The following is a 16,574-nucleotide window of genomic DNA, read 5'->3' on the forward strand; positions in this document are numbered from 1 at the left end:
TTCTTCACCTCTCTTAAACTTGGTTCTAACCCATATTTCCCCACAAAGTTTTTTTAAACCAAGACAATGATTTCCAATCATTTCAGTCCCTTTAATAACTGTGTCAAGATATATTATTATATGTTCAAAGTCTATGAAAGGCAGTTAGGATTCACTTGCTGTTGGTCTTGGTCCATGTCTACTTGGCTGTGCTCCACACCTTTTCCTTGTGTTTTCTACTAAGACTTGTAAAAGCCTGCAATTTGTCCCAGGAAAACTAGAGGTGACCAATGGAATTGCACAAATCCAACACACCAATGCTAGGGAAAGTGACTCAGTTATGCCTTGTGGTAGTAGAAAATTTAATTACAAAGAATAGCACACACCCTGTATGTTTACATTTAGTTATTTGTTCATTTATTTTAATAGACTTTTATGAATATTCCAGAATGTTTCTGCTGTTTCTTTCTTTATAATAAACATTGAAAAAAAACTTTATCAAACTATGTTTCCTTTGAACGGACTAAATAGTATCTCTCATATGTCATCATGCAGGTGCTAGAAACAATATAAGGCTTGTAAATGGAAAGCCCCACTGATGTTCAAAATATGATTTCAAAACATTTTTATTTTGAAACAATGCATGATTCAAAAGAGTGTTACTGGAATAGTACAAAGAACTGCATATCTCTGTCACCAAAATTCCCTAAACTTCAACAATTTATCATATTTACTTTATAAGTCTGTCTATATACACATATTATTATACTCTGAACCATTTGGGAGTAAGTTACAGACATGTGGCACATTGACCCCTAAATATTTCAGGGGTTACTTACTAAACACAAGGACATTTTCTTACATAACCACAGTATAATGGTCCAAATCAGGAAATTAACATGGATATTAATACTGCTATCTAATTACCGACCTCATACAAATTCTACCATTTGTTCCAGTAATGAATTTCATAGTAAAAGGAAAAAAACATTTCTTGTTCTGGTCTACTTTCCTACCTAGGATCATGTATTGCATCTTTTCATCTTTTTGGTTTTCTTTTTTCTTTTTTTTCTTTTTGAGACAGAGTCTCGCTCTGTCACCCAGGCTGGAGTGCAGTGGTGCCATCTCGGCTCGCTGCAACCTCCACCTCCTGGGCTCAAGCAATTCTCCATCTCAGTCTCCTGAGTAGCTGGGATTACAGGCGCCCGCCACCACGCTAATTTTTTTTTTTTTTTTGTATTTTTAGTAGAGATGGGGTTTCACAGTCTTGGCCAGGCTGCTCTTGAACTCCTGACCTTGTGATCCGCCCACCTAGGCCTCCGAAAGTGTTGGAATTACAGGCGTGAGCCACTGCGCCTGGATGGTTTTCTTTAATGTGGGACAATATCTCAATCTTTCTTTGCCTTGCATGACCTTCACATTTTTTAAAGGTATCTCAGTTGTGTGTATATGTGCATGTGTGTGTTTTATATTTCCTCATGATTAGACTCAGATTTAAATTTTTGGCAGTAATGCTACATAAGTGATGTATGTTCTTTGCAGCATCTCACAAGGCATTTGTTGACTTGTCTCATTACTGGTAATATTAACACATTGGCTAAGGCAGCGTTTGGTAGGCTTATCACTGTGAACTATTTTCCCCTTTGAAATCAATAAGTAGCTTATGGACAGAGAATTTGAGGCTATGTAAATAACCCATTTCTTATTATACTTTTGCATACTCATTTTAGTACACATCAGAGATTCTTGCTGATTGCCTCTGTAGTGAATTTTCTAATTCTGTTTTCTTTCTACATTTATTTGTTTGCATTCTACCACAGGAAAAACTTTCTCTTCTCACTCATTCAATTAGTTTGTTAATTCATTATTTCACAACATGGACTCATATATTCTCATTTTATTCAAGGGATTGGGTAGTGATCAAATTGTCCCAGCGTGTCCAGAATTGGTTCCTTCCGGTGGGTCCTTGGTCTTGCTGACTTGAAGACTGAAGCCCCGGACTCTTACGGCGAGTGTTACAGCTCTTAAAGATGGTGTGTCCGGAGTTGTTTGTTCCTCCCAGCGGGTTCGTGGTCTTGCTGACTTCATTAGTGAAGCCGCAGACCTTTCCAGTGAGTGTTACAGCTCTTAGAGGTAGTGCGGACCCAAGAGTGAGCAGCAGCAACATTTATTGTGAAGAGCGAAAGAACAAACCTTCCACAGCGTGGAAGGGGACCCGAGTGGGTTGCAGCTACTGGCTCGGGTGGCCAGCTTTTATTCCCTTATTTGGCCCTGCCCATATCCTGCTGATTGGTCGATCTTACAGAGTGCTAATTGGCCCATTATACAGAGTGCTGATTGGTGCATTTACAATCCCTTAGCTAGAGACAGAGCGCTGATTGGTGCGTTTTCACAAAGTACTGATTGGTGCATTTATAATCCTTTAGCTAGACACAGAGCACTGATTGGTGCGTTTTCACAGAGTGCTGATTGGTGCATTTATAATCCTTTAGCTAGACACAGCGTGCTGATTGGTGTGTTTTTACAGAGTGCTGATTGGTGCATTTACATTCCTTTAGCTAGACACAGAGTGCTGATTGGTGTGTTTTTACAGAGTGCTGATTGGTATATTTACAATCCTTTAGCTAGACACAGAGCAATGATTGGTGCATTTTTACAGAGTGCTGATTGGTGCATTTACAATCCTCTAGTTAGACAAAAAAGTTCCCCAAGTCCCCACTCAACCCAGGAAGTCCAGCTGGCTTCACCTCTCACCAGGGAGACCTGGTGGCTTTTTGTCTTTTTTACATGTCTCCATTGTTATTTGGGCATGTTCTTATTTTTTTAGGTGAATAATATTCTCTAGGCTCATATTGTACTATCCTACCCCACCCCTTGAAGAAGAGAGTACTGCAAAGAGAACAAAGAGAGTTCCTTTCAATTGGGAATGATACATAGAAACTAACATGTGGATACTAGATGTGCTCATTGGTATTGGGATGTCATTGCTTGTAGCCTATTTCAACAGACAGGTCTAGGAAACGCACATACACCCCACATACAATCACAAAACCCTACACATTTCTTTATCTTTCCACAGATCAATTAAAATCCATGAGTTCACAACTCCATTCCAATGCAACAACATAGGGTTCATTCCAGCCTTCCCTCTTCCATATTTGTAACTCCCTTTCTGAGGATGAGTAACCTCATCTCATCATTCACAATATATTTATTTATTTTGCTCAACTCTAAATAAAATACACAGAAAGTAGTTTCAACATTGCGAATACACTAATACCACTGCAAAAAACAAACCTACTAACCAGAGTTCAGTATTTGCTGCAGTTATGGTGGTTTTTCATCCTCAGGATACATGGCCAAAATACTGTGCTCAAAAGTTACTTGGTTTAGTTATTTTCCCCCATCCATTTAGTGTGGTTATGTATTTCACTTGAAATACATGTGGGTTTATTTCTTTTTGTTTGTGTTTTGTTTTAGGGTTTTGCTCTCCATTTTGTTGATTTTTTTAGAACTATATTAAAAGGTATACTCAGAAAATAGTCACTTCCCCATTTTTTTCACTTCTTACCCACCATCCTCACCCTTCCTACACCATTCACATTACCTCCTCTAGGTAACTAATTTCCTTAGTTTCTGGTTTATCTCCCTTTCCTTCCTACTTCTGACATAAACTTCTGAATATCTATAGTATACTATAGATATTCTTTTGTACTTTGCCTTTTCCATCTAACAATATATCCTGGAAATCACTCTATATTAATTAATAACCAACTTCTTCATCCATTTATTCAGCTGCATAGTATTCCTTTGTGTATATCTATACCATAGATTATTCAATAATTTTTCTATACATGGCTATTTTGGTAGTTTACAATATTTTGCAGTCATAAACAATGCTGCAGTAAGTAATCTAGTGCATATGTACTTACGTATTGTCGAAAACGTATTTTTAGGATACATTTTAAAGGTTGTATTGTTGGATCAAAAGGTAAATGCATGTATAGTTTTGTTTTGCAAAATGTTCTTTTATTTTTTGCATTCCCACAAGCTTAATGTGAGAGCGTTTGTTTACCCATAGGGTAATCACCAGAAAGTGTTGGTATATTTTTTAATTTTGCTAATCTGATAGTTGAGAAATTATATCTCAGTTTTAATTCACATTTATCTTATGAGTAGGCTATCTTTTCATATGCTTAGATGCTATGTTTAGTGAATGTTTTATCATAAGTTTTGATCATTTTTTTTTTGAAAATTAAATTAAATTTTAAGTTCCAGGATGCATGTGCAGGATAGGACGTGCAGGTTTGTTACATAGGTAAATGTATGCCATGGTGGTTTGCTGCACCTATCAACCCAGCACCTAGGTATTAAGCCCCACATGTATTTGCTATTTATCCTGTTGTTCTCCCTCCCCACACACCCTGATGGGTCCCAGTGTGTGTTGTTCCCCTCCCTGTGTCCATGTGTTCTCATTGTTCAGCTTCCACTTATAAGTGAGAATACATGGTGTTTTCTGTTTCTGTGTTAGTTTGCTGAGGATAAAGGCTTCCAGCTCCATCATGTCACTGCAAAGGACATGATCTCATTCTTTTTTATGGCTGCACAGCACTCCACGGTGTATATATATCACATTTTCTTTATCCAGTCTATCACTATGGGCATTTGGATTGATTCCATGTCTTTGTGATTGTGAATAGTGCTGCAATGAATGTGTGTATGCATATATCTTTATAATAGAATGAATTTTCCTTTGGGTATATACCCAGTAATGAGATTTCTGGGTCAAATGGTATTTCTGGTTCTAGGTCTTTGAGGAATCACCACACTGTCTTCCACAATGGTTGAACTAATTTCACCAACAGTGTAAAAAGCGTTCCTATTCCTCCACAGCCTCACCATCATCTGTTGTTTCTTAACGTTTTAATAATTGGCATTCTGACTGTGTGAGATGGTATCTCACTGTGGTTTTGATTTGCATTTCTCTAATGATCAGTGATGTTGAGTTTATATATATATATATATGCCACATAATGTATTATATAATATATATATATGCCACATAAATGTCTTCTTTTGAGAAATGTGTGTTCATGTCCTTTGCCCAGATTGCAAAAATTTTTCCTATTCCGTAGGTTGTCTGTTCACTCTGATGATAGTTTCTTTTGTTGTGCAGAAGCTCTTTAGTTTAATTAAATCCCATTTGTCAATTTTTGCTTCTGTTGCAATTGCTTTTGATGTTTTGTCATGAGATCTTTTTCCATGCCTATGTCCTGAATGGTATTGCCTAGATTTTCTTCTATGGTTTTTATAGTTTTGGGTTTTACATTTAAATCTTTAATCCATCTTGAGTTAATTTTTGTATAAGGTGTAAGGAAGGGGTCCAGTCTCAATTTTCTGCATATGGCTAGCCAGTTCTCCCAGCACCATTTATTAAACAGGGAATCCTTTTCCCATTGATTGTTTTTGTTAGGTTTGTTGAAGATCAGATGGTTGTGCAGTTTAATTTCTGAGATCTCTGTTTTGTGCCATTGGTCTACATGTCTGTTTTTGTACCAGCACCATGCTGTTTTGGTTACGGTAGCCTTGTAGTATAGTTTAAAGTTGAGTAGTGTGATGCTTCCAGCTTTGTTCTTTTTGCTTAGGATTGTCTTGGCTATACAGGCTCTTTTTTGGTTCCATAGGAATTTTAAAGCAGTTTTTTTCTATTTCTGTGAAGAATGTGTTTTGTCCATTTTTCTACCTAGTTTTGGTTTCCCCTCTCTCTAGTATTAGAAATATTAGCCCTCAGCTATAATATGTAATACAAATAGATTCTCTGTTTATAAGTGTATTTTTACTTTGTTTACAATTTTTCATTGCAAAAGATTTATTTGTTGTATAATCAAATTTATCAATTCATTCTATTCTTGCATCCAGATTTTTAAGTCATAGTTAGATAACCCTTTTTATGAACAAATCATAAAATAATTTGTCCATCTTTACTTACAGTTTTATTTTATTTTTAGATCCCTAATTTATATATTGGTGTGTAGAATGTGAACCATAGATCTAATTTTATCTTTATCCAAATAGCTATTCAGTTGTACAAGCTACGTTTATGAAAAATTCATATTTGTTTCAGTGATTTGAGATACTATATATTTTATACATTTCCACATGTATTTTGGCGTCTATTCTATTCTACTGGTCTGACAGCTATTCATGTGCCAGTACCACGTTCTTTTAATTACAGAGTGTTTATATTAAATATTTGGGCAGTATAGTACTCCTCACAGCTATTATTTTTTCAACATTTTTGGTAGTTATTCTTAGATGTCTATTTATGCATATAAGCTTTATTATAAACTTGTCAGTATTTTCATAGGCATGTGTTAAAATTATAAATTAACCTAGAGAGAAAAAAAATCTTTATCATGTTGAGTCATCCCATTTAAGAAATTTTTATTGGCATGTATTAAAATTATAAATTAACTTAGAGAGAAAAGTCATCTTTATTATGTTGAGTCATTCCATTTAAGAAATTTTTTCCAAGCCTATTTTTGTGTCTTCCAGAAGATTTTTTAAAAACATAAAAGTGTTCATCATATGGGTTTTTAGCATTTCTTATTAAATTTATCTCTAAATATATTACCTGCTTTGCTGCTATTATGAAAGAAGTATTTTCTATCAGGCATTTTCAATATTCTAGAATAACTGAGGTGGCATTGTGAATATCTAGTCTTTGGAGATTTGATAAATTTCCCCCATTTGGGCCTGGTGCTTTTTGTGGAGTATTTCTTTGGTAACTTTCTCTATATCTTCTGTGGATATTGGTAGGAGCTCTATTTCTAATGTGAACAATTCCAGTAAAAATATTTCCCTAAAAATTTCTCAATTTTAACTAACCCTGAATGTGGGGTTAGTTAAGTGGTCTAAATGCTCCATGTAAAAGACACAGAGAGGATAGCTGGATAAAAAGACAAGACTCAACCATTTGCTGTCTTCAAGAGAACCATCTCACATGTAACAACACCCATAGGCTCAAAATAAAGAGATGAAAAAGGACCTACCATGAAAATGGAAAACTAAAAAGAGCAGGAGTCACTATTCTAATATCAGATAAAATAGAGTATAAACCAACACCAATTAAGAAGGAAAAAGAAGGACATTACATAATGATAAAGGGTACAATTCAACAAGACTTGGCTATTCTAAATATATACACAGCCAACACTGGAGCACCCAGATGTATTAAAAGATTTATTAAAAAATTACTTCTAGACCTACGAAAAGACATAGACAGTCACACAAGAATAGTGGGATACTTGAACACGCCCACTAACAGTGACTGATCATTGAGGCAGAAAACTAACAAAGAAATTGAGGACTTAAACCCAGCACTCCAACAATTGACTCTAGATTAACAAATAAAAAGAAAAAAGAATAAACACAACCAGAATTGACAAAGATGAAATTACAACAGTTTCTAGGGAAATAAAAAAGATCCTCAGAGACTATTATGAACAATTCTATATACACGAATTAGAAAATCTAGAGGAAATGGATAAATTCCTGGAAATATACAACCTGCCAAGACTGAACCAGAATGACAGTGAAACCCCGAACAGACCAGTAACAAGTTTAGAAATTGAATAAATAACATAAAAAACTACAAAAAAAAAAAAAAAGCCCTGGACCAGACGGATTCGCAGTCAAATTCTACCAGATATACAAAGAGCTGGTACCAGTTCTACTAAAACTATTCCAAAATATCAAAGAGGAAGGTTTCCTTCATAACTCATTCTATTGAATACTAAGCTAGTATCACCCTGACACCAATATCTGGCAGAGATACAATGAAAAAAGAAAACTTCAGGCCAATATCCCTGATGAACATAGATGCAAAAAATCCTTAACAAAATCCTAGTGAACAGAATCTAGAAGCACATCAAAAAGTTAATACACCACAAACAAGTAGACTTTATTCCTGGGATTCAAAGCTGTTTTAACATATGCAAATCAATAAATGTGATTCACCATATGAACAGAATTAAAAGCAAAAATCATATGATCATCTCAATAGACACAGAAACAGCTTTTGATAAAATCCAACATCCCTTCATGATAAAATCCCTAAGCAGACTAGGGATCAAAGGAATAGACTTCAAAATAATAAGAGCCATCTATGACAAACACACAGCCAACATCATACTGCATGGGCAAAAGTTGAAACCATTCCCCTTGAGACCTAGAATGAGACAAGGATGCTCACCCTTACCACTCTTATTCAACATAGTACTGGAAGTTCTAGCCAGAGCAATCACGCAAGAGAAAGAAGTAAAAGGCATACAAATAGGAAGGGAAGAAATCAAATGATCTCTCTTTGCTGATGATATAATTCTATACCTAAAAACCCCTAAAGACTCTGCCAAAAGGCCCCTAGAACTGATAAATGACTTGAGTAAAGTTTTGGAATACAAAATAAATGTACAAAAATCAGTAGCATTTCTATACACCTTAAATGGTCAAGCTGAGATTCAAATCAATAATTCAATCCCATTTATGATAGCCACATACACACAAAATGAAATGCCCAGGAATACAGCCAAACCAAAGAGATAAAAGATTTCTACGTGGAGAACTACAAAACACTGCTGAAATAAATCAGAGATGGAAAAAGATTCCATGCTCGTGGACTGGAAGAATCATCATTGTTAAAATGGCCATAATGCCCAAAGCAATTTACAGATTCAATACAATTCCTATCAAACTACTTATATCTTTTTTCACAGAATTAGAAAAAACTATTCTAAAATTCATATGGAACCAAAAAAGAGCCAACTAGCCAAAGCAATTCTAACCAAAAACAACAAAGGTAAAGGCAGCACATTACCTGGGCTTCAAACTATGCTACAAGGCTACAGTAACCAAAACAGCAAGGTATTGGTACAAAAACAGACACATAGACCAATAGAACAGAACAGAAAACCCAGAAATAAAGCTGCACACCCACAACCATCCAATCTTTGACCAAGCTGACAAAAACAAGCAATGGGGAAAAGATTCCCTATTCAATAAATGGTGCTGGAATAACTCACTAGCCATATGCAGAAGAATGAAACTGCACCTCTACCTTTCCTAATATACAAAAATTAACTCAAGATGGATTAAAGATTTAAATGTACAATCTCAAACTATAAAATTCCTAGAAAACAAGAAAACCTAGAAAATAACCTTTTCGACACAGGCTTGGCAAAGAATTGCTGGTTGTTTGCAAAAACAATTGGAACAAAAACAAAAATTGACAAGTGGCACCAAATTAAATGAAAGAGCACCTGCACAGCAAAAGAAATTTTCAATAAACACACAACCTACATAATGGGAGAAAATATTCACAAACCGCATTTGACAACAGTCTAATATCCAGAATCTATTAAAAACTTAAATCAACAAGCAAAAAACAACCTCATCAAAAAATGGCAAAATACAAGCAGCCAGCAAACATATGAAAAAATGCTAATTATAACTAATCATCAGAGAAATGCAAATCAAAACCACGATGAGATGCCATCTCACACAAGTCAGAATGGCTATTATAAAGCCAATAAATAACAGTTATTTCTCCATACCTAGGGAGGCTATGGAGAAAAGGGAATGCTTATACACAATTAGTGGGAATGTAAATTAGTTCATCCACTATGGAAAGCAGTTTGGAGATTTCTCAAAGAACTTAAAACAGAGCTACCATTTGACCCAGCAATCCCATTATTGGGTATGTACCTGTATTAGTCTGTTCTCACACTGCTAATAAAGACATACCCAAGACTGAGTACTTTATAAACAAAAAGAGGTTTAATGGACTCACAGTTCCACATGGCTGGGGAGGCCTCACAATCATGGCAGAAGGCAGAGGAGGAGCAAAGCTGCGTCTTAAGTGGCAGCAGGCAAGAGATCATGTGCAGGGGAACTGCCCTTTATAAAACCATCAGATCTCCTGAGACTTATTCATTATCACGAGAACAGCACGGGAAAACCCGCCCCCATGATTCAATTACCTCCTACCAGGTACCTCACACTACACTTAGGGATATGGGAGCTACAATTCAAGATAAGATTTGGGTGGAACACGGTGAAACCATATCAATACCCAAAGGAAAATACATCATTCTGCCAAAAAGAAGACAGTCCTCAAATAAAACCATCCTCATTGAGACTCTAATGAGCTTCCCTGCTAGGTGATATTTCACTTGTGTTGTCAAAATCCACTGCTGGAGGAATTAAGTGCCTCCCGTGTGACTCCAATGGAGAGGACTCTTGGAAGCTGTGCCTGGTTTCCTCTGAAGTTTATCCCATGTGCCTTTTCCCTTTGTTAATTTTGCTTTATATCCTTAAACTGTAATAATCATAGCCATGAGTAAAATTATACACTGAGTCCTGTGAGGTCTCTTAGCAAATCATAGCATCTGGCATTAAGGATCCATGACTCATAGGATCACAAGCCCCACTTTCTTATTGTTTACCTTTGCCCCTACAACATTGAGCATCTTTTAATTTTTAACCTTTTTGAATCATTTTCTTTTGGATTTCTCTCTTGTATCCAGCATACTGTTTTGTCTTGTCTTGTGAGCCAAACTGAAAATCTTTTTCTTTTAATAGATGAATTGAGCTCATTTATATTCATCACATTACTGATATATTTGGTTCCAGCTTGGTCATATTATTTTCTATGTGTCTTATGGTTATATGTGTGCTTCTCTCTTTCTTTCTCTGAGTGACGATATATTTTTTAAAAATACCATTAGTCACTTGTTTCCTTATTAACCTTTCATACTTTGATTTGTTGGGTTTTACTGATATTCTTTAATTCCAGCCTATGAACTGTACCTCAATCAATAACCTTATTCTACTTTTCTCTTATTCTCCTCCTTCTCTATTTTTAGAGTTGCACTATTTCTACTTCATTAGAACATACATTTATATACTAGTTTCCTATTCTTGTATCTATCGTTTTTTAGGCTTATATAGATCTACAATTAAATATGTTAAATATTCCCCATCAGCATCAGCTTTTTTCCCCCAAAGTTATTTCTTAGCTAGATGAAACTCATCCTGTAGTAGGTTCCTAATAAGTACCAAATTCCCTGGGTTCTTGCATGTTGAAAACTATTTTTGTATCTCATTGTGGTTTTGATTTGCATTTCTCTGATGGCCAGTGATGATGAGCATTGTTTCATGTGTCTTTTGGCTGCATAAATGTCTTCTTTTGAGAAGTGTATGTTCATATCCTTTGCCCACTTTTTGATGGGGTTGTTTGTTTTTTTCTTGTAAATTTGTTTGAGTTCATTGTAGGTTCTGGATATTAGCCCTTTGTCAGATGAGCAGGTTGTGAAAATTTTCTCCCATTTTGTAGGGTGCCTGTTCACTCTGATGGTAGTTTCTTTTGCTATGCAGAGAAGCTCTTTAGTTTAATTAGATCCCGTTTGTCAATTTTGGCTTTTGTTGCCATTGCTTTTGGTGTTTTAGACATGAAGTCCTTGCCCATGCCTATGTCCTGAATGATAATGCCTAGGTTTTCTTCTAGGGTTTTTATGGTTTTAGGTCTAATGTTTAAGTTTTTAATCCATCTTGAATTAATTTTTGTATAAGGTGTAAGGAAGGGATCCAGTTTCAGCTTTCTACATATGGCTAGCCAGTTTTCCCAGCACCATTTATTAAATAGGGAATCCTTTCCCCATTGCTTGTTTTTCTCAGGTTTGTCAAAGATCAGATAGTTGTAGATATGCGGCGTTATTTCTGAGGGCTCTGTTCTGTTCCATTGATCTATATCTCTGTTTTGGTACCAGTACCATGCTGTTTTGGTTAGAATGGCAATCATTAAAAAAGTCAGGAAACAACAGGTGCTGGAGAGGATGTGGAGAAATAGGAACACTTTTACACTGTTGGTGGGACTGTAAACTAGTTCAACCATTGTGGAAGTCAGTGTGGCGATTCCTCAGGGATCTAGAACTAGAAATACCATTTGACCCAGCCATCCCATTACTGGGTATATACTCAAAGGACTATAAATCATGCTGCTATAAAGACTCATGCACACGTATGTTTATTGTGGCACTATTCACAATAGCAAAGACTTGGAACCAACCCAAATGTCCAACAATGATAGACGGGATTAAGAAAATGTGGCACATATACACCATGGAATACTATGCAGCCATAAAAAATGATGAGTTCATGTCCTTTGTAGGGACATGGATGAAATTGGAAATCATCATTCTCAGTAAACTATCGCAAGGACAAAAAACCAAACACCACATGTTCTCACTCATAGGTGGGAATTGAACAATGAGAACACATGGACACAGGAAGGGGAACATCACACTCTGGGGACTGTTGTGGGGTGGGGGAAGGGGGGAGGGATAGCATTAGGAGATATACCTAATGCTAAATGACGAGTTAATGGGTGCAGCACACCAGCATGGCACATGTATACATATGTAACTAACCTGCACATTGTGCACATGTACCCTAAAACTTAAAGTATAATAATAATAAAAGAAAAGAACTCTCCCTCTCCCTCTCCCCATGGTCTCCCTCTCCCTCTCTTTCCACGGTCTCCCTCTGATGCTGAGCCGAAGCTGGACGGTACTGCTGCCATCTCAGCTCACTGCAACCTCCCTGCCTGATTCTCCTGCCTCAGCCTGCCGAGTGCCTGCGATTGCAGGCGCGCGCTGCCACGCCCGACTGGTTTTCGTATTTTTTTGGTGGAGATGGGGTTTCGCTGTGTTGGCCGGGCTGGTCTCCAGCTCCTAACCGCGAGTGATCTGCCAGCCTCGGCCTCCCGAGGTGCTGGGATTGCAGACGGAGTCTCGTTCACTCAGTGCTCAACGGTGCCCAGGCTGGAGTGCAGTGGCGTGATCTCGGCTTGCTACAACCTCCACCTCCCAGCTGCCTGCCTTGGCCTCCCAAAGTGCCGAGATTGCAGCCTCTGCCCGGCCGCCACCCCGTCTGGGAAGTGAGGAGCATCTCCGCCTGGCCGCCCATCGTCTGGGATGTGAGGAGCCCCTCTGCCTGGCTGCCCAGTCTGGAAAGTGAGGAGCGTCTCTGCCCAGCCGCCATCCCATCTAGGAAGTGAGGAGCGCCTCTTTCCGGCCGCCATCACATCTGGGAAGTGAGGAGCGTCTCTGCCTGGCCGCCCATCGTCTGAGATGTGGGGAGCACCTTTGCCCTGCCACCCCGTCCGGGATGTGAGGAGCGTCTCTGCCCGGCCGCCCCGTCTGAGAAGTGAGGAGACCCTCTGCCTGGCAACCGCCCCGTCTGAGAAGCGAGGAGCCCCTCCGCCTGGCAGCCGCCCCGTCTGAGAAGTGAGGAGCCCCTCCGCCCAGCAGCCACCCCGTCTGGGAAGTGAGGAGCGTCTCCGCCTGGCAGCCACCTCGTCCGGGAGGGAGGGGGCGGTCACCCCCCGCCCGGCCAGCCGCCCCGTCCGGGAGGGAGGTGGAGGGGTCAGCCCCCCGCCCAGCCAGCCGCCCCGTCCGGGAGGGAGGTGGGGGGGTCAGCCCCCCGCCCGGCCAGCTGCCCCGTCTGGGAGGGAGGTGGGGGGATCAGCCCCCCGCCCGGCCAGCCGCCCTGTCCGGGAGGTGAGGGGCGCCTCTGCCCGGCCGCCCCTACTGGGAAGTGAGGAGCCCTTCTGCCCGGCCAGCCGCTCCATCCTGGAGGGAGGTGGGGGGGTCAGCCCCCCGCCCGGCCAGCCGCCCCGTCCGGAAGGGAGGTGGGGGGGTCAGCCCCCCGCCTGGCCAGCCGCCCTGTCCAGGAGGGAGGTGGGGGGGTTAGCCCCCCGCCTGGCCAGCCGCCCCGTCTGGGAGGTGAGGGGCGCCTCTGCCCGGCCGCCCCTACTGGGAAGTGAGGAGCCCCTCTGCCTGGCCAGCCGCCCCGTCCGGGAGGGAGATGGGGGGGTCAGCCCACCGCCTAGCCAGCCGCCCCGTCCGGGAGGGAGGTGGGGGGTCAGCACCCCGCCCGGCCAGCTGCCCCATCTGGGAGGGAGGTGGGGGGTCAGCCCCCTGCCTGGCCAGCTGTCCCATCCGGGAGGTGAGGGGCGCCTCTGCCCGGCCACCCCTACTGGGAAGTGAGGAGCCCCTCTGCCCAGCCAGCCACCCCGTCCAGGAGGGAGGTGGGGGGGGTCAGCCCCCCGCCCGGCCAGCAGCCCCGTCCGGGAGGTGAGGGGCGCCTCTGCCCGGCCGCCCCTACTGGGAAGTGAGGAGCCCCTCTGCCCGGCCACCACCCCGTCTGAGAGGTGTACCCAACAGCTCATTGAGAATGGGCCATGATGACAATGGCGGTTTTGTGGAATAGAAAGGGGGGAAAGGTGGGGAAAAGATTGAGAAATCGGATGGTTGCCGTGTCTGTGTAGAAAGAGGTAGACATGGGAGACTTTTCATTTTGTTCTGTACTAAGAAAAATTCTTCTGCCTTGGGATCCTGTTGATCTGTGACCTTACCCCCAACCCTGTGCTCTCTGAAACATGTGCTGTATCCACTCAGGGTTGAATGGATTAAGGGCGGTGCAAGATGTGCTTTGTTAAACAGATGCTTGAAGGCAGCATGCTCGTTAAGAGTCGTCACCACTCCCTAATCTCAAGTACCCAGGGACACAAACACTGCGGAAGGCTGCAGGGCCCTCTGCCTAGGAAAACCAGAGACCTTTGTTCACTTGTTTATCTGCTGACCTTCCCTCCACTATTGTCCTATGACCCTGCCAAATCCCCCTGTGAGAAACACCCAAGAATGATCAATAAAAAATAAAAAAAATAAAAAAATAAAAAAATAAAAAAAAAAAAGAAAAGAAAAAAAAGAAAACTATTTTTGTATAGCCTTGATACTTAAAAGACTAGGTTGGCTAGATAAAATTCTTGATTCACATTTTCTTTCCATGAGTTTTTTTTTTTAAATGCTCCTCCATTATTGCCTTACTTCGTATGTTGTTTTTGAGAAGTCTGATGCTAGTCTAATTCTCTTGTCTCTGTAAGACCTGCAGAAAAATTCTTTAGCCTTAAAATCTAATAATTTTAAAAGGCTATATCTCAGAGTTGATTGTTGTGGGTAATTTTCCAAGGAACTCTGTAGGCCCTTTCAATACATAGATTCAAATTTTCTTTTCCTGAACTATAGTTATAAATGTTTGCTCTATCCTCTTCTTTTGATTTTCTCTTACAGACACACCAATTATATGTATGTTATTTCTTCTTTGCCTGTCTTCCATTATAATTATTTTGTCTCTGAACCATTTTACTGATTTCTCTATCTTATTTTCATTCATTCTCTTGGTTGTTTTCTTATCTTTCTTCTACACTCATTACTTTTTCCCATCATTCTTCTATAGTCATGTTAAACTTTTGAACTTATTCTCCTTTGAGCACTATATAATTTAGTCTTCATTTCTGAGATGATTTTGTCTTTTTTCCTTTCCATTTGTATTTTTAATTTTTAATTAATTGTGGCTTTTTGTATATTTGAATGCTTCTTTGAGAATATTTACTTCAGTGTGTAGTGTTGTTTTTGCTTCATGGCTGTTAGTAGACTTGCATGTAGTTAATCTATTTTAATTTCTTTAGCTCAGGGATTGGGTGATTTATAAGATTTTTAGTTCAAGAGCATTCTGTTCTGTCAGTAGAGCAAAATGAAATATGTTTTATTTTATTTTATGGTAACAGGAAAAGAGTTGGATATACTCTCATTTATTTGATTTTTTCTTGAGACAGAGTCTTGCTCTGCTGCCCAGGCTGGAATGCAGTGGCATGATCTTGGCTCACTACAGCCTTTGCCGCTGGAGCTCAAGTGATCTTCCCACCTCAGCCTCCCAAGTAGGTTCTTTTTTGTTTTGCAGCACTTACATTTTCAGTAGTTGCTTCATTTTCTCTGCACCATCCAATGTTCAAATAATGCCTCATCTTCTTTAGAAATTTTTTAAATTTTTAAATTTTTATTTTTAACCTTGTTTCCTCCCCCAGAACTAATGGCATCTTGAGTAGCTTGCACTTTTAGGCCTCCTTCCTGTAGACAGTCCTCTGATACACCAGGACTTTTTAAAATCATTTTTGCATGTAGGATGGGCTTCTTTCTGGCTGTGACTTTAGATTAACCTCAGCTCCTTAGATTAACTGCTAGCTTATAAGAATTCCACCATAAGCAGAGACAGTAGTAGATGGAAAATGTTGTTTGCTTTTAAAATCATACCATGACAGTTACAACCATATGTTGATATGAAATAAAGAGATTGAAACACTATGCTAATTTTAAGTTACATAGGAATGTATATATAATGGATATTTATGACTGACAAATGGGTAAATTTTAGGTTTGAAAATTACAGTATCATTTTGGTGTCAAGAAGAAAAGGCATTTGCAGTATACTGAGGGCTGCATTCCTATTTTTCCATACAGGAGATTAGGTTACCCAGAAATGTAGGAGAGAAGCAAGCCAAGGAATAATGCTTGTTTCTTTACCTTCTCACATCGATCACCTCAATAAGTGAGCTTTTGAGTTTAAAAATTGGGACAAGTAAGATAAAAATTTTATGTGTAGAATACTATTTTCAAAGTCTTCAAGCATGCTTTAGTTAG

General features: G+C 39.6%; 1 protein-coding gene across 1 annotated transcript in view; it reads right to left on the minus strand.

Annotated features, from left to right (window-relative positions):
• The window catches only part of DNAH6 (dynein axonemal heavy chain 6), a 364,719-nt gene that overhangs the window by 248,497 nt on the left and 99,648 nt on the right, over positions 1 to 16,574 (minus strand). The window lies entirely within an intron of this gene.

This window comes from Gorilla gorilla, chromosome 12 (genome assembly GCF_029281585.2).
Source record: "Gorilla gorilla gorilla isolate KB3781 chromosome 12, NHGRI_mGorGor1-v2.1_pri, whole genome shotgun sequence".
NCBI lineage: Eukaryota > Metazoa > Chordata > Mammalia > Primates > Hominidae > Gorilla > Gorilla gorilla.